The sequence below is a fragment of the Panulirus ornatus genome, chromosome 58, assembly GCF_036320965.1.
Source record: "Panulirus ornatus isolate Po-2019 chromosome 58, ASM3632096v1, whole genome shotgun sequence".
NCBI lineage: Eukaryota > Metazoa > Arthropoda > Malacostraca > Decapoda > Palinuridae > Panulirus > Panulirus ornatus.
The window spans coordinates 35,956,883-35,976,417 of NC_092281.1; positions in this window are offsets into that span (position 1 = coordinate 35,956,883).

Consider the following 19,535-nt stretch of genomic DNA (forward strand, 5'->3'; position numbering starts at 1 on the left):
TTGCGAGGCAGCGTGTAGAAAAGAGAGATGTCTTTGACGAAATTTACTTGCTTGGCTCATTCTTCTGTTCCTCAATTTCGAAAGTAAAAATAATGAAGGATATATATATATATATATATATATATATATATATATATATATATATATATATATATATATATATATATATATATATATATATATATATATAAATATATATATATATATATATATATATATATATATATATATATATATATATATATATATATATATATATATATATATATATATATATATATATTTTTTTTTTTTTTTTTCTTTCTTTTAAACTATTCGCCATTTCCCGCGTTAGCGAGGTAGCATTAAGAACAGAGGACTGGGCCTTTGAGGGAATACCCTCACCTGGCCCAATTCTCTGTTCCTTCTTTTGGAAAATTAAAAAAAAACGAGAGGGGAGGATTTCCAGCCCCCCGCTCCCTCCCCTTTTAGTCGCCTTCTACGACACGCAGGGAATACGTGGGAAGTATTCTTAATCCCCTATCCCCAGGGATATATATATATATATATATATATATATATATATATATATATATATATATATATATATATATATATATATATATATATATATATATATATTTTTTTTTTTTTTTTTTTTTGCTTTGTCGCTGTCTCCCGTGTTTGCGACATAGCGCAAGGAAACAGACGAAAGAAATGGCCCAACACACCCCCATACACATGTATATACATACGTCCACACACGCAAATATACATACCTACACAGCTTTCCATGGTTTACCCCAGACGCTTCACGTGCCCTGATTCAATCCACTGACAGCACGTCAACCCCGGTATACCACATCGATCCAATTCACTCTATTCCTTGCCCTCCTTTCACCCTCCTGCATGTTCAGGCCCCGATCACACAAAATCTTTTTCACTCCATCTTTCCACCTCCAATTTGGTCTCCCACTTCTCCTCGTTCCCTCCACCTCCGACACATATATCCTCTTGGTCAATCTTTCCTCACTCATTCTCTCCATGTGCCCAAACCATTTCAAAACACCCTCTTCTACTCTCTCAACCACGCTCTTTTTATTTCCTCACATCTCTCTTACCCTTACGTTACTTACTCGATCAAACCACCTCACACCACACATTGTCCTCAAACATCTCATTTCCAGCACATCCATCCTCCTGCGCAAAACTCTATCCATAGCCCACGCCTCGCAACCATACAACATTGTTGGAACCACTATTCCTTCAAACATACCCATTTTTGCTTTCCGAGATAATGTTCTCGACTTCCAAACATTCTTCAAGGCTCCCAGAATTTTCGCCCCCTCCCCCACCCTATGATCCACTTCCGCTTTCATGGTTCCATCCGCTGCCAGATCCACTCCCAGGTATCTAAAACACTTTACTTCCTCCAGTTTTTCTCCATTCAAACTTACCTCCCAATTGACTTGACCTTCAACCCTACTGTACCTAATAACCTTGCTCTTATTCACATTTACTCTTAACTTTCTTCTTTCACACACTTTACCAAACTCAGTCACCAGCTTCTGCAGTTTCTCACATGAATCAGCCACCAGCGCTGTATCATCAGCGAACAACAAGTGACTCACTTCCCAAGCTCTCTCATCCCCAACAGACTTCATACTTGCCCCTCTTTCCAAAACTCTTGCATTCACCTCCCTAACAACCCCATCCATAAAGAAATTAAACAACCATGGAGATATCACACACCCCTGCCGCAAACCTACATTCACTGAGAACCAATCACTTTCCTCTCTTCCTACACGTACACATGCTTTACATCCTCGATAAAAACTTTTCACTGCTTCTAACAACTTGCCTCCCACACCATATATTCTTAATACCTTCCACAGAGCATCTCTATCAACTCTATCATATATATATATATATATATATATATATATATATATATATATATATATATATATATATATATATATATATATATATATATATATATATATATATATATATATATATATATATATATATATATATGTATATATATATATATATATATATATATATATATATATATATATATATATATATATATATATATATATATATATATATATATATATATATATATATACATATATATATATATATACATATATATATATATATATATATATATATATATATATATATATATATATATATATATATATATATATATATATATATATATATATATATATATAGTGCGAAGTATGGTCTAGAGAAGAGATGAAATTTCCTTGCTATCCACCTTTTTTATTCTTCCTTGTTTGGAAAGTAAAATTACCAAAGAGGATATCTATATATGTATTTAACATCTATATTTCTAAGTACTTATCTATATCTATCTATCCGTTTATCTATATTATTCATTGTTATTTTTGCATGGTGCTGCAGTGGAATTTATTCAAGAAGTGGGTGACTTTGTTGTTGACTGGTTAGTAAGGATATTCAATGTATGTATGACTCATGGTGAGGTGTCTGAGGATTGGCGGAATGCGTGCATAGTGCCATTGTATAAAGGCACAAGGGATAATGGTGAGTGTTCAAATTAGAGAGATATAAGTTTGTTGAGTATTCCTGGGAAATAATATGGGAGGGTATTGACTGATCAGTGTGGTTTCAGAAGTGATAGAGGATGTGTAGATCAGGTGTTTGCTTTGAAGAATGTATGTGAGAAATACTTAGAAAAGCAAATGGATATGTATGTAGCATTTATGGATCTGGAGAAGGCATATGATAAAGTTGATAGAGATGCATTGTTGAAGGCTTGAAGCGTTTATATGGTGTGGGTGTTAAGTTGCTAGAAGCAGTGAAAAGCTTTGACCAAGGATGTAAGGCATATGTACGAGTAGGAAGTAAGGAAAGTGATTGGCTTGCAGTGTTCTGGTTCGAGCACCAGGATCTATTGACCTCCGACATAATATATTTTCTCTGATCCTTCATCATCACCACCACACTCCCGGCACCCATCAATAAACCCTTCCCAAATTCCTCACTTCCTTATAAACTCGTCCCTGTAGTCAACAATTAAGAAACCTAAACCTGTAAGACTCACGCATTCGCTTTATGTCCTGGTTGGCCACACCGGAAGCACGTCACCTTATGTGAGTGCTTGTCATCACTGCATCGCTTTAAGTGGCCGTGAGAGGAATGATTGTGTTGATCACTAGAATGTTTCCTCATACATTGGGAAGCCGACACCCTCCCTAGTGCCTTGGTGTTGTGATATCCACCTTTCTTTTTAGTGTAACTCAATACTTTCGTTACTGACCATGATGGGTCGATGTCTTCATCAAGTAACCGCCGAGCTACGTCTGGAGGTCAGGTCCTTGAGAATGAAGAGTGTGTGTAATAAACGCACGAGTGTTTGCACATGAGTTTCAGGCTTTATCATGGCCGACATCCAGGGTGAGGATTCGTAAGCCTGCCTAAATAAACTCATTCTTCCATGTAAGGTACTCCAGTGATCAGGGATTGACGTATCATCCGTGTATGTAGTGTTAAGAGCACGTAAAAGGACGGTTAGTAGATTATCTGAGAATGATTCCTCACAACCGAATTTAAACAACGTTTTAAATTCCTCCCAAGATGTACAGTTTTGAACATCCTGATTAACAGTAGCCCGTGGGAACAGTGAGCCCGTGGCAACATGCATCTAACTCTATGTAACTCACAGTAAAATGATAATAACAAATACCTAATGAAAAATTAATGGAGGTTTGCGTGAGTCTTACATTTTGCTCGGCCACAACCTGGCTCAAGCTCCTGCGAGCCATGAAAAGTTATGGTTATTTATGAAATAATACTGAGTACAGAAATAAGCAAATTATAGTTATTAACAAGAATTACTCCTATATCAACTAGTATTCTTGATAAGGTAGATAAAACACTCTACAATTGTTAGAGGATTAAAAAGATATATATATATATATATATATATATATATATATATATATATATATATATATATATATATATATATATATATATATATATATATATATATATATATATATATATATATATATATATATATATATATATATATATATATATCATAAACAAAATCAGTATGCAAAAAAAAATTCAAGCAACTAAATTAATACATATTTTTCTGGAGTTAGATTCCTCCTCAAATAAGAAAGTGCTGCTGCGACTACCTTCTGAACATCCAATGTGGCTGTAGGGAATTCTATATTAGACACCCTATGTCGTAGACGACAATATAAGATGAATACTATGAATAATAATATGAGTGCAATAGACAACGAAATCATTGAAAATCCAGAAACATGAGACGTGTACTTAAAAGGTACAAAAGCCAAAACATCTATTGCAGAAGCTAAATCTTCTTGAACCATAGATGGAAGGTGTTGGATATTAACTTCATTAATGATGGATAAGTTGATGTTATGGGGGATTCGTTCTATACTTGGGATAGCTCTATCAATCTAGCCCAAAAAATGATCATGAGTTCCAAACAATTTGAAACTTGAACTGATAACAGTACATTGCTGTCCTAACTGAATGTGTCCCAGAAACAAATAAGATTTGGGATGAATAGGTGGGCAATGAATGAGAACATTTTGTGGTTCTGGAAAAAACAGTACGTGATATTTGTCCATACTTTCAATCCAAGGTTCAGTAGCAGTAATTTCCTTACAGGAACGGGAATGAAGAACATTTTGTTGATGCCCTAAAAGTAGTTGGTACTCACATGAGTTTGTTTGTAAATCATGAAAAACCAAGGTATTGGGGGGGGGCAAATCAAGTTGTCAAGCAATGGTTTATGGCACAATGCTAAATCATCCAAGGAGAGATGTGCAATCAACGAGGAATTAATATTATATAATAGAAAGTTCATGTTAACAGCAAGGATGATAGTCTTTTGCAACTCTTTTGTATAATTAAAAGGGAATGGTATTACGTTCACAAGGCTGTAAGTATTGGAGTCAGTGAATGGTATGTGGATAATGACCGCTTCGAGGATCACGTCAACCGTTAGTAAGGAGTAATAACTGGCCACGTGATGCAGAGGGAGAGCTGGGGTGTAACCGAATTTCGTCATCGCTTGTTTAATGATACGTGTGAGTTCCGAGAAGGGAAAAAATGATGGCGTGACAACTTGGTTTACCAGATTATTAACATCTTCCAATAAGCCAGTGAAATAATGTGCATAATAAGTGATTTGGGTATATAAACTATCAACATATGTGGCAATAGTCACTATAGCATATATGGGATTAAGAGACTTTGACAGTAGTGCTACATGTTGTGTCAAGTTATTAACAGTTAACATTATGTCATTCAGATATTTAGAATGTTGTTTTAAGATCTTAGCTTCAGCTTTGATAAACTTGTTGTTAAGAAGTCGTTGAAATTGGAAAGATGCAATCTGATTCCTAACTGAATTAAATTCTTCTGAGTAGCAATACCAAACAAATATGATTGGAGGGACCCTACAAAATTAAGCAGACCTCTTTTGCTTCTCCTCTACGTTTTCGTGTTCATCCTGGCATTAGTATTTACTGGAGATTCAATGTCTTGTATTATGTCATACAGAATCACACAGGTACTATTCAGTTTCCAGGTCCACTGGTTTAACAAAGTTGGAGGAGGAGCAACACTAGAGTTTCTGATGGACGCACTGGTGTAAAACTTGAGTAAGGTAGACCGTAAGCGAGGTACGGCCTCCATTAGTTTTACTAAATCATCGTAAGTGTAATGTAGACCCTCCAGGCCCAGCTTAACTGAGAGTGTGTCTCTCACGAGGCGGACCCAATGGGGAGTCGTGAAAAGGGCGCCTGGTACTGCCATGGTGTCATATACAGGAAGACACCATAAGAACATGAGAAGGAAGAACCTGTAATATGATAAACTTAGCAACTTCTTAAAGGTGAGGTCTTAATGAATACTGATGTGTCTGTGGTGGTGTTGTGAGGGTGGTCGGTTCTGGTGTGGGGACAGTCTGAACAGTGGTAGAAGTTGGTTGGGTGACAATGTTTGGGGTTTGAGGAGTGTTGTCTGTTGTGGTACCGGGATGATCATGTTCAGAATACTGTAAAACTTTCAAGTGGTCCTCATGTTCTTCACGAATGTCACCTGTATTTAGATGTCGAACCCTAAAGTTATGTCCCTTTAAATGAGCTAAGACTCTATAGGGACCAGAACATTTTGGGTCAAGATTAGGAACATCACTTCTAGTGTTAAATTCTTGCACCATTACCAATAGTCCGGGAGCCACCTTTGATGGTTTCGTGGATTTATCAGCCTGGTTCGTGAAGGTTGTAGTGGCTTCACCTAGATTTTCCTTGATCCTTTGATGAATCAATTGAGTCGTGCGATATTTTTCCGCTACAACTGATTTCTGGACCGCTGGACATGAAGGAGGGGACGCTATTATGTCATACGGCAACACTTTATCAAAACCGTGTAAGGCATGGAAGGATGTGTCTCCAATTGACTTATGATATGCTACATTTAATGAACATTGGACATCAGACAGGTATTCATCCCATTCATCATGATCAAAATTAATGTTGGTGGGAAGACACTGGAGGATCTTACGGTTCAACCTTTCTGCCAGGCCATTCGAGGCTGGGTGATGTGCCATTATATTACATTTACTTATGTTATACAATTTACAGAATTCTTCTAATAATGAGTTATTAAATTCCCCACCATTATCTGTAACTAAAATCTTCGGCGCATTATGTCTGTCTAACATATGTTTTTTGAACGCCTTAGCGACCGTGGCTGCGTCTTAATTTTGAACTGGGACAAATTCACAATATGTCGTGAAGGCATCAGTAATTACGTATGTGTAGCCTGCCATGGACCTAGGAAAACCTCCTAATATGTCCATATGAACCCTTTCCCATGGGTATGAAGGTAAAGGATATTTCAACACAGTTTGTGGGGTAGTGGGACTTCCCTTGTGTGTGTTACAGGTTTGGCACCTCAAAATATGATCTCTAAATTTTCTCTACATCTTGGCCTAAAATACCTCAAACGAGTCTGCTTATAACATGTATCTGCACCTATGAGGCCTGGGGTCGCCTGGGTGTGCAGCCTGTATGTGCGGCCTGGGGTCGCCTGGGTGTGCGGCCTGGGTGTGCGGCCTGGGTGTGCAGCCTGGGGTCACCTGGGTGTGCGGCCTGGGGTCGCCTGGGTGTGCAGCCTGGGTGTGCAGCCTGGGGTCGCCTGGGTGTGCAGCCTGGATGTGCGTCCTGGGTGTGCGGCCTGGGGTCGCCTGGGTGTGCGGCCTGGTGTCTCCTGGGTGTGCGGCCTGTGTGTGCGGCCTGGGGTCACCTTGGTGTGCAGCCTGGGTGTGCGGCCTGGGGTCGCCTGGGTGTGCGGCCTGTGTGTGCGGCCTGGGTGTGCGGCCTCTGTGTGCAGCCTGGGTGTAGAGCCTGGGTGTGCGGCCTGGGGTCGCATGGGTGTGCAGCCTGGGTGTAGAGCCTGTGTGTGCGGCCCGGGTGTGCGGCCTCGGTGTGCAGCCTGGGTGTAGAGCCTGGGTGTGCGGCCTGGGGTCGCATGGGTGTGCAGCCTGGGTGTAGAGCCTGGGTGTGCGGCCTGGGTTCGCCTAGGTGTGCGGCTTGGGGTCGCCTGGTTGTGCGGCCTGGGGTCGTTTGGGTGTGTGGCCTGGGATCGCCCGGGTGTGCAGGCTGGGTGTGCAGCCTGGGTGTGCGGCCTGGGGTCGCCTGGGTGTGCGGCTTGGGGTCGCCTGTGTGTGCGGCCTGGGTGTGCGGCCTGGGGTCGCCCGGGTTTGCAGCCTGGGTGTGCAACCTGGGTGTGCGGCCTGCGGTCGCCTGGGTGTGCGGTTTGAGTGTGCGGCCTGGGGTCGCCTGGGTGTGCAGCCTGGAGTCGCCTGTGTGTGCGGCCTGGGGTCGCCTGGGTGTGCGGCCTGGAGTCGCCTGTGTGTGCGGCCTGGGGTCGCCTGGGTGTGCGGCCTCTGGTCGCCTGTGTGTGCGTCCTGGGTGTGTGGCCTGGGGTCGCCTGGGTGTGTGGCCTGGGGCCGTCTGGGTTTGCGGCCTGGGTGTGCGGCCTCTGGTCGCCTGTGTGTGCTGTCTAGGTGTGCGGCTTGGGTGTGCGGCCTGGGGTCGCCTGTGTGTGCTGCCTGGGTGTGCGGCCTGGGTGTGCGGCCTGTGTGTGCGGCCTGGGTGTGCGGCCTGTGTGTCCGGCCTGGGGTCGTCTGGGTGTGCCGCCTGGGTGTGCGGTTTGGGTGTGCGGCCTGGGGTCGCCTGTGTGTGCTGCCTAGGTGTGCGGCCTGGGTGTGCGGCCTGTGTGTGCAGCCTGGGGTCGCCTGGGTGTGCGGCCTGGGGTCGCCTGGGTGTGCGGCCTGGGTGTGCGGTTTGGGTGTGCGGCCTGGGGTCGCCTGTGTGTGCTGCCTGGGTGTGCGGCCTGGGTGTGCGGCCTGTGTGTGCAGCCTGGGGTCGCCTGGGTGTGCGGCCTGGGTGTGCGGCCTGGGGTCGCCTGTGTGTGCTGCCTGGGTATGCGGCCTGGGTGTGCGGCCTGGGGTCGCCTGTGTGTGCTGCCTGGGTATGCGGCCTGGGTGTGCGGCCTGGGGTCGTCTGGGTGCGCGGCCTGGGTGTGCGACTTGGGTGTGTGGCCTGGGTGTGCGGCCTGGAGTCGCCTGTGTGTGCAGCCTGGGTGTGAGGCCTGGGTGTGCGGCCTGGGTGTACGGCGTAGGGCCGACTGGGTGTGCGGCCTGGGGTCGCCTGTGTGTGCGGCCTGGGTGTGCGGCCTCGGGTCGCCTGGGTGTGCGGCCTCTGGTCACCTGTGTGTGCGGCCTGAGTGTGCGGCCTGGGGTCGGCTGGGTGTGCGGCCTGGGTGTGCGGCCTGGGGTCGGCTGGGTGTGCGGCCTGAGTGTGCGGCCTGGGGTCGTCTGTGTGTGCTGCCTGGGTGTGCGACCTGGGAGTGCGGCCTGTGTGTGCGGCTTGGGGTCGTCTGGGTGTGCGGCCTGGGTGTGCGGTCTGGGTGTGCGGCCTAAGGTCGCCTGGGTGTGCGGCCTGGGTGTGTGGCCTGGGGTCGCCTGGGTGTGTGGCCTGGGGTTGGCTGGGTGTGCGGCCTGGATGTGCGGCCTGGGGTCGTCTGGGTGTGCGGCCTGGGTGTGCGGCCAGGGGTTGCCTGGGTGTGTGGCCTGGGGTTGGCTGGGTGTGCGGCCTGGATGTGCGGCCTGGGGTCGTCTGGGTGTGCGGCCTGGGTGTGCGGCCTAGGGTCGCCTGGGTGTGTGGCCTGGGGTCGGCTGGGTGTGCGGCCTGGGTGTGCGGCCTGGGGTCGTCTGGGTGTGCGGCCTGGGTGTGCGGCCTGTGTGTGAGGCCTGGGGTCGCCTGGGTGTGCTGCCTGGGTGTGCGGCCTGGGTGAGCTGCCTGGGTGTGCGGCCTGGGTGTGCTGCCTGGGTGTGCGGCCTGGGTGTGCGGCCTGTGTGTGAGGCCTGGGGTCGCCTGGGTGTGCTGCCTGGGTGTGCGGCCTGGGTGTGCTGCCTGGGTGTGAGGCCTGGGGTCGCCTGGGTGTGCTGCCTGGGTGTGCGGCCTGGGGTCGCCTGTGTGTGCTGCCTGGGTGTGCGGCCTGGGTGTGCGGCCTGTGTGTGAGGCCTGGGGTCGCCTGGGTGTGCTGCCTGGGTGTGCTGCCTGGGTGTGCGGCCTGGGTGTGCTGCCTGGGTGTGAGGCCTGGGGTCGCCTGGGTGTGCTGCCTGGGTGTGCGGCCTGGGGTCGCCTGGGTGTGCTGCCTGGGTGTGCGGCCTGGGTGTGCGGCCTGGGTGTGCGGCCTGTGTGTGAGGCCTGGGTGTGCTGCCTGGGTGTGCGGCCTGGGTGTGCGGCCTGTGTGTGAGGCCTGGGTGTGCTGCCTGGGTGTGCTGCCTGGGTGTGCGGCCTGGGGTCGCCTGTGTGTACGGTGCAGAAGATAATGAAGCCATGTATTGTGATTATCTTAACTGCTAGAAAGTGTTCGTATTGCCATGAGGTGGCGAGGTATTCGTGTTCGATGGTGTTGCGTATGAGAATGGCGACTCCCTCGTGTCTACTGTCTGGAGACTGTCGTGATGTATATCCGTAATGTCTAAATTTGTATCCGATGGTGATACATGTGATGTTAAGTATCACAACATCGGGTTTTTTCTCTTCGAGGAGAGTGGCAATCAGATGACGGCCATTGTGATAGCTGCGCACGTTAAATTGTAAGATTTTTAGCATTTTACGACTTATGGAAATTTATTGGCCTTCTGTGTCTGTTGTCGATGAAGGCCGTTGACGAACCGTTTGAGTGTTTCACTTGTATCATGTTTCTAGTCTTGGGTCGGGATATATCTGGTGAGGGGTCAGGAGAGGGGAGAGGGGAGGGGAGAGGGGAGGGGAGAGGGTCATTGTCGACAATTTGAAGGTCAAGGTTGACCGTTGATGGGTTGTCTGGTGTGTCGGCAGGTCAGGTGCTGGGGCTCCTCTGGGAGGGTTAGGCGCGGGACGGATGGAGGGGGAAGGGGGAGGGGGAGGGGGGGATTGGTGAGTGGAGGTTCAGGTGGAACTGTCGTGGTGGTGGAAGTTGGGACGGTGGGGGTGGGAGAGGAATCGGTGTTTGGAGAGACAGTAGGATTGTTGGTGTTGGGTTGGGGGGTTGTGGATGGAGTTGTGTTAGGGGGTGCGGAGGGCGTATTGGAAGTTGGGAGGGTGACAGGTTGAGTAGTTGGGGGAGAGTTGGAAGTGTTACTGGGGGTCTCCTGGGATACGTTTTCGTTAGGGGTCAGGGTGGCGGACGAGACAGGGGTCGGTGAGGGATGGTTGGTGGCGGGGGAGCTGAGGAGTTCAGGTGGAGTTCGTACATTGGGTAGGTTGTTATGAGCAAGCAGCAAATCGAAAATTCTGATGAATTCCGACTTATCTTCCCTGCTCAGGAACAACGCTTTTAGGTAGCACGCATGCATCCTACCTTGTAGGGTGAGGAGGTCTGAAGAATTAGTAGTTGGGATAGGAGAAGCTTGGGTGGCAGGGGGAGGAGCAGCAGCAGCAACTGTTGCGTAGAGGTGAGGGTTTGTGGAAGGAGGTGAGTTGGATTTTTGTGCCTGACGCACTGCGCGGAGTTGCTCCTTCTTACGTGGGCACAGCCCAGATACAGCAACGTGTTCACCTTTACAGTTGACACACTTCGCTGCCTGAACCTTGCACTCACGAAAACCATGACCAGTTTCCGCACATTGACTACAGGTTTGGTGGGGTTCTTTACAGTTCTTAGTCTCATGTCGGTATTTCAGACATTTGAAACATTGTTGTACGTCGAGATATTCATCTTTCTTCAGGGATTTTGCAGGCACAGAGATCATGGGGAACAGGACTCCCTGGGAGAGCAGGCGATCAGACTCGGTCGGGTTTGAACATTGTATCTTTATTGATCAGGAGTTATTCGGTTTATAGACGTTGATGACATTAACGTCATTGTTTTCGCCATTGATGGCTTCAACAATCTCCGAAGGGCTGAGGGACAAGATAGATTCATCAACATTGTAGGCAATAATAGTACATCTAGCTTGAAGGGGGCAGCGGTCCTGAACGATTTGGTAGTTTTTTTAGCTAGTTCATCAAGGAGAGGCTTAGATAGGATTCTATTTAAATCACTATCTTTGCCCAAGCAGATCTTAAACTGGTATTTGTTCAAGGGGAATTGAATGACCCTAGTAGGACGGATCTCAGTGGTCTTAAAGACGATGGACAGGAGTTCGAACGTGGAAGGAGGGGGACAATCAGTTTTGAGGGATTTTAGACGTATGTCGGGCGGCATGTTGGTGGCATCAGTGTCCTAGTGCGAGAAAACGTGAGTGAGGGAGGCTCGACGGTCCAAGGTAGGGGAGAGGTAAGAGATAGTGTGAGGGTCTCCACCCCGTCAGGTGAGAACAGGTCCACTCCAGCCTCCACTCCTCAGGAAAATGAGTTTTCCAGAATGGGGTGGGGAAGCTGGGGTAGAGATTGCTCAAGCCAAACGGTCGAGAGATGGATGATGGATGATAGAAAAATAGAAAATAAAAAAGGGATGTGAAGATGGACTGGAGGCAACGCGTGGGTGTGGGGAGCAGCGAGGGTGGTGAGGGAACAGCCTGCCGGCGTCGTCACCGTAACGGTCTCCCGCGGGAAGGACCAACGCGGGAAGCAACGTTACAGTCCACTTCTTTCTTCGGTCTTCTCTCTTCTGTCTTCTTTCTTCTTTCTTCTCTCTTCTTTCTTCTGTCTTCGTGGGATCTGGCAGTTAATCCTCCATCAACCACGTGGTTAACACGTGGCCGAGACAGGAGCAGCAAGAACCTTCTCGAATGGCTAGAAAAGATGATGTATACGTAGGAACATTCTTATATATACCGGGTCAGATGGACGTAAAAGTAGCAGTTGTACCTTCTGTGCCTATCATCGTGTGCTTTTGTGAAATGTGCATTTTTCTTTGTATGTATCTTATGGAACATACACAACACAGCAAGCTCTATCTTATGACACCATTATATTTTACTTTTTTCCCTATATACATAGAGATAATTGTGAAAAATTGCCTTTCAACCTTCATCCGGATCAATGAGGCAGGGTAGGAGGAGCTGATGGCTTTTCTTCAGCCAATAGGGAGGGAGTTTGTGTCTGCTAGTGCATAAAACGCGCTCGCGCCACCGAAGACGACATTACCAAATTACTGATACTTAACCCAAACAATACATGGGAATTTCACCCTTACAACTTATCAAACTCTATCAAATGCAGCTCTCTCATTGGTAGATCATTGCCAACCAATGGCAAGCACGTATTCCACCATATATATATAGAGAGGCACCGAGGCCCGTTAAACCTCGTTTTCAAACCTCCAGTCTACATAAAAGGACTTTAACGGGCCATCCTTTCCACGCTTAACACACCCACGCACTACTACCACAAACACACACTCCCATTACTTGTATACTTTATTTACTTATAATTTCTCGCTGTATCCCGCGTTAGCGAGGCAGCGAAAGGAATCACACGAAAGAATGGGCCAACCCTCCCACATACACATGTATACACATACACGTGCAGAAACGCCCATATATATACCTATGCATTTCAACCTATACATATTCATACACATACATATACATATATACACATGTACATACTTCATACTTACTGCTTTTATTCATTCTCGTCGCCACCCCGCCACATTTATTCATACTTTATATATTTTTTTTTTCTTTCATACTATTCGCCATTTCCCGCGTTAGCAAGGTAGCCTTAAGAGCAGAGGACTAAGCCTTTGCGGGAATATCCTCACCTGGCCCCCTTTTCTGTTCCTTCTCTTGGAAAAGAAAAAATAAAAGAAAAAACGAGAGGGGAGGATTTCCAGCCCCCCCCCCCACTCCCTTCCCTTTTAGTCGCCTTCTACAACACGCAGGGAAGTATTCTTTCTCCCCTATCTTTCTCCCCTATAAGATATATATATATATACACACACACACATATATATATATATATATGTATATATATATATATATATATATATATATATATATATATATATATATATATATATATATATATATATATATATATATATATATATATATATATATATATATATATCTTATATTTATATATAAACACAATAATGGACATACATAAAAATTATTCCATCTAATTTTTTTTGTTGTTTAATTCTTTTCGTTCAGGTGTTATTTGGTGGACTTTCTAGGTCCTTTTATTTCTGGTTCCTTATCGTAGCTTTCGAATTAATTATTTGATTTGATTGTTAGTTGTTTATTTGGGCTTATTATGATGCTATTTTCAACATCACTGGCGTTTATCATGGTCAAACGCCATCTTCACTACATCATCACAATCATTTTGAATATCAATGGCTTTTCTGTGGTTTAAGGTTATTTTCACAACATCTTCATAGTCATCTTGTTTTCATCATCAATGACGTTTATCTTAGTCAAGGACTATCTTCACTACAATGACTATATATATATATATATATATATATATATATATATATATATATATATATATATATATATATATATATATATATATATATATATAGTCACTTCACTACAATGACTATATATATATATATAATATATATATATATACATATATATATATATATATATATATATATATATATATATATATATATATATATATATATATATATATATATATATATATATATATATATATATATATATATATATATATATATATATATATATATATGAAAGTAAGTTGGTATGTCAGGAACCCATTTGAAAGGTGAACCTTATATAAACTACATGCACCTTACATATAAATAGAATCATCAAGCTTCACTATATAAACTTTACTATATTTAAATATAAACAAGGTCTAACCGAGGTTACTTGGTTGAGCAAGACGTGAGAATATCATCAAATGGGCCTCCAGCCCTGGGTTGAAATTGTCGTTCTGACGTATTTCGAGTTCAGTGCTGATACCGGACCATTGATTAGAGGACTACCTTGTTAGTCTGTGTAACTTCGCCTGACCCAATCCACGTCTTCAATGGCTTTCTGTTACTACAAACGGGATTACAAAGGAAAGGCTTCCTTTGTTAGTTTCATGAATACCTTCGTTCAAATGAAGGGAAAGACTATTACTATGAAGCGGTACCTTATCAGCAGGAAAGAGCTGCAGCAACGGTATGAAAGTTACTGCAAGATACATAACGAGCCCGTGGCTTCCAACGTAAACATCGGCCGCCATTTGGGTTCCCTCGGCATCATGTGTGACACCAAGATTGGACCCGTTGGGAAACAGGAACGATACTATTCTGGTATCATGTGGCTCGATGGCGCAGGATCACCAACTGAAATGCAAAGAAAATGGAGAAAGCCGCCCAAACGTATCATGAAGGCCGTGCAAGAGAAGATCGAGAGGGATCGGTTGAGAGACGATATCGCTCACAGTATATTGAAATTTATACCCAAGACTTCCCCTGATCTCCAGAGACAGCCAGTCACAGAGACCACCAGACCCGCTTCCCAGACACAGCTGGTCACAGAGACCACCAGACCCGCTTCCCAGACACAGCAAGTCACAGAGACCACCAGCCCCGCTTCCCAGGCACAGCAAGTCACAGAGACCACCAGCCCCGCTTCCCAGACACAGCCAGTAACAGAGACCACCAGCCCCGCTCCCCAGACACAGCCAGTCACAGAGACCACCAGCCCCGCTCCCCAGACACAACCAGACACACAGCCCACCAGCCCCGTCCCCCACACAGAGCCACAAGATCCTGATATTGAGGAAGCAAATGAATTTCTCGATGATTTTTTGCTTTCACTGGAGAAGAACTGATGAGTTCCTTATAGACAAGACAAAATGTTAAAAAAAGAATCTATATAAGTTCACTTATGGAGTGAGATCTTTGACGGAGCTGTGCTGCCTATAGCACAGCCTACCAAATGGTGATCTTTGCTGTCGTGCAGTAACCTCATGAGGGCGGAGTCCGGCTACACTTTCTTTACCGAGGAAAAGATCTCTGCACTAATATTGAGTTTCTCCGTTGGCGTCAGGGTAAACACCCATCCCCCCCGAAGCTTGGTTACCTTTCCGTGGTGGGGGGGACTTCATGGATTGGGCAGTAGCAACCATCGTTGGTTGCTTCTGTTCAATCCATGAACGAAAAACCAAGCATCTTGAACGTAATTGTCGTAGAAATTCACTTGGTGTCAAAACTGACGCGAAAGCGGTTGTCTCAATTTTGTCAGAAATGTTTGTGTGTTTCGGCCTGATGGCGGGAGTCGGTTTGGCGCTGTGGTCATGAGGGAATACAAGGAAGATTGGCAACCGTCCCAGAAGTAGCTACAGTGAGGCCCAACAGCTGTCCCTAATACTGTGGAAGGCACTCATGTAAGGTGTGCAGTGAGGCGCAGCAGTAACAAGGGAAACGGACAACCAAAACAGCAATCTTGATCATCAGGAGGCTATCCAATGCTCAGAGTAGATAAGGATGATTATTGTATGGCTTCGCTCAGAGGATGAAAATCTTAGCCGTGAAAATCAACAAGTAAAATAACTAGTAGTTAGTGGTAGTGAAGTGGAATTACCGTATTTCTGTGGTCTTAATAGTAAAACTAAACTTTTCGTTTTCTCCATCAATCTAGAGGTGTTGTAGACCTTAAGGTTGTAAGGTAATGGTAAGTACAAGGTTATGACCTCAGCAAATTTGTGATGGAAAGTGCAGGAAATGTGGTAATGTATATAATATGAATTATATAGTTGTATAATTAATGTGTAATAAAATTTTGTCTTCTCTGTGCCCGTTCCTTAATTCAAATACAGGTAAGTTTTCTCTTTAACGAGGTGGGATAAGCTACGTGCACTCGGCTTGTAAATGTGGTGACTTTCCCTTCATTACCACAATGTTGTGCTGAACTGAAGATGTAGAATTCCGTAGACGAAACTAAGATAGGAAATCAATCTACATCAAAAATTGAAAGCGCCGCTCTGTGTGTGTGTGTGTGTGTGTGTGTGTGTTTGTGCGTGTGTGTGTGTGTGTGTGTGTGTGTGTGTGTGTGTGTGTGTGTGTGTGTGTGTGTGTACTACTTTAATCATTATCACGTGAGAGTTTTGAGGAAGGATTTGTACACTCGTGTTGCCCCGTCTCTTAACCTTGTAAGTGTAAAATATGTTTTCACTCCTATGTGCGCTCACACACACACACACACACACACACACACACACACACACACACACACACACACACACACGCACATAACCTATAATATTATCTAGTATTCTCTTCAGAAGGATATCTTACACCTTAATTATAAAAGCCAAAGAAAAATTTATAAAAACATATACATATATTTACACACGTGTAGATATATGTTATGTATTGAAATGTGGCGGTAAAATTCCTTATATATTAACAAACGTGATTGAGGACTTAAAGAATCTGGTCCAAACATAATGGTTATTGTGATAAATGATTTATTTATGGTAAATATGTATTGTGTTGCATTATAATGGTTGTTCAGAACCAAGGTTCTTAAACCTGAATCAGTGAAATACTATAAGAAATAAAAGATCTGTTAAACATAAACATTTATAGTGATTAATCACACAATATATCTTACTGTGGGTATCTAAAACAAAATCCATTGCAAGGAGCTGGTTTAAGGCAGGAGCAATTCATTTTTTAACAAAATATTTACCTCTACATCCCTTTTCTTTCGTCACCATTTCTTGTGTTTACTACTATCAAGAAATATCTTTTACGTAACATAAAAATTTTGTATAGGTATTTGATTAATGTTCTTCAACGACGCGTTGTATAACTCTTCGTTAGTGAAGTTCATTTCGTGTAATGGATCATGCATTACAAAGCTGTGTCTATCCACACAAGTGTTACACGTCTCGGATAAAGATATATCTAACATATATATGTCTTTTATGAATATTTGTAAATTGTTCTCCTGACGAACAGTACCTAAGGTTTACGTATCATAGTTTGTCGCTTGTAAGTGATCAAGCATTACGAAGGTGTGTCCATTGCCACAGGTGCTACTGATCCCGGGTAAAGGTATTTTACAATTTTTGTTTCCTTAACCCTTCTAGTTATCTATGCTTCATCTCTGGCTTGATCATTGCAAGTGACATTTATGGTGTGTAATTCTCTTAATTCTTATCATATAATTAATCAGTTGAGGTGCAGAACACGCTGTTCATCTTGGTCACTCCACTCCGTTCCATACTATTATTCAAAAGGTGTTACCGGACTCAACCCATAAGTCGTTGCACCAGGAATGACAAGTAACCTTGGGGAAAGGCTGTATCATCGACCAGGGAAGAGAAGAAATAGCACAGTCTCATGGAAAACCTTTTTGCTTCATAGATATGTGCCATCATCCCCTGCTCCTGTGTGGAGTGCAGCAGTCACCAAGGTGTAGGAGCGCCATCAAAGGTGTGCTGGTGATGTGTGTACTGCTCACACCATCACCTGGGCTGAGCCTCAGGACCTGTTACCCTCCTCCTGAGAAGGACTATTTTTGTGTCCCTACTCATCACACTCCCGAGAACCCCTCAAAATACTCCTCCCGAATTCCTTTCCTACCCAAACCCTTCCCTCTACTTAGTCAGTAATCAAGACAGACATTCATAGCTTCATATGCAGCTACCTGCTGGACCTGGACGATCATTTTATGTTGAACTTATGGTTCACATTCTGGCTTCATGACCACAAGCTGATAGCCCTTAAATCCAACAACATATATACATCCTGTTATACAACTGATGTTACTGTCTGACGTATGTATGGTGCGGCTTGATGACCTTACCTGCTGATGGCTAATATCGACTGTTATCATGTTGCAAATTTTGTTATTTGTTTGCTTTTCCGTACGGTACACATTCTGGTTAACGAACTTTACTTGTTGATAGCTGTAAATTCAGAGATAATAAAACATACGTGTTACAGAGCCCGTATGATAAGGGCCCGAGCCAGGCAAGGACCTGACGAATCTGTAAACAAGAAATGACCTGTTAAACTAGATCAGAGAACGGGCCGTCCACACTCTAGATGTAGGACGTAAACCTAGAAAATCTAACAACGACAACAAACAACATGTAGGTGAAGACCTCACTAGTGTGACAACGACAGTAGATAACTGCTACGAGGAGACCTGCTGGTGACTCTAACAATAACATAACTGTACAGCAAACAGACTTTCTGAGAACGAGCTGTCGTAAGACAAGGGCCCATGTCAGGCGGACACCTGCCCAATCTAACAACATCAATCTATTTAACTATTTGTTGTCATATATGAATCTGACTCCATAACTGTTGATTAGTAAATTGCTTCACGTGGCAAAGATGATCCAGTCATTACACACGACAAAGGTACACTACTGAGCTCCGCCTCGTTCAACTCTGGGCTAACTAGCGAGCTACAAGGAACAGCCCTCCTGACCACCATTGCCTCACCTTGCAACTGCTCACTTGAAACGCTTCTGACAATCAACTGCAACTGTTGATTGTTTACTGAGCAGTGTTGACGACCCACTCCCACACCTCTTGTATACGTAAGGCTGGTGAACAGTATATGGTCTCCTCCCAACACCGGTCACGAACATTCTTCTATATCTCTTATTTTGTTTATTATAGAAGGAATACATATAGTAACGGAAGCCTAGCTATCATCATTACGCCTAAGTCCAGCACCATTAAGACTGTCTTTATAGATATACAAATACCAGCAGAAGACATGCAGAAGGATTGGCCATGTTGTGTGTGCAGCAGCCAGACACGTGAAGCCACACATCACACCACCGTCCGTGTATGACTGCTGGAGAACATAACCCCAGGTTGTATATACTGGACGAAATGATTGCACATCAAATTGAAAATGACAATAATACACTTATCCAAAAATATAAAGTGTATGTTAGTTCTGTATGTTAAGTAAGTACCTTATATTAATATTATGTCAAAAACAGTTGTCATTTAATTGTATAATTAATAAGTCACCTATTACGTAGCACTTA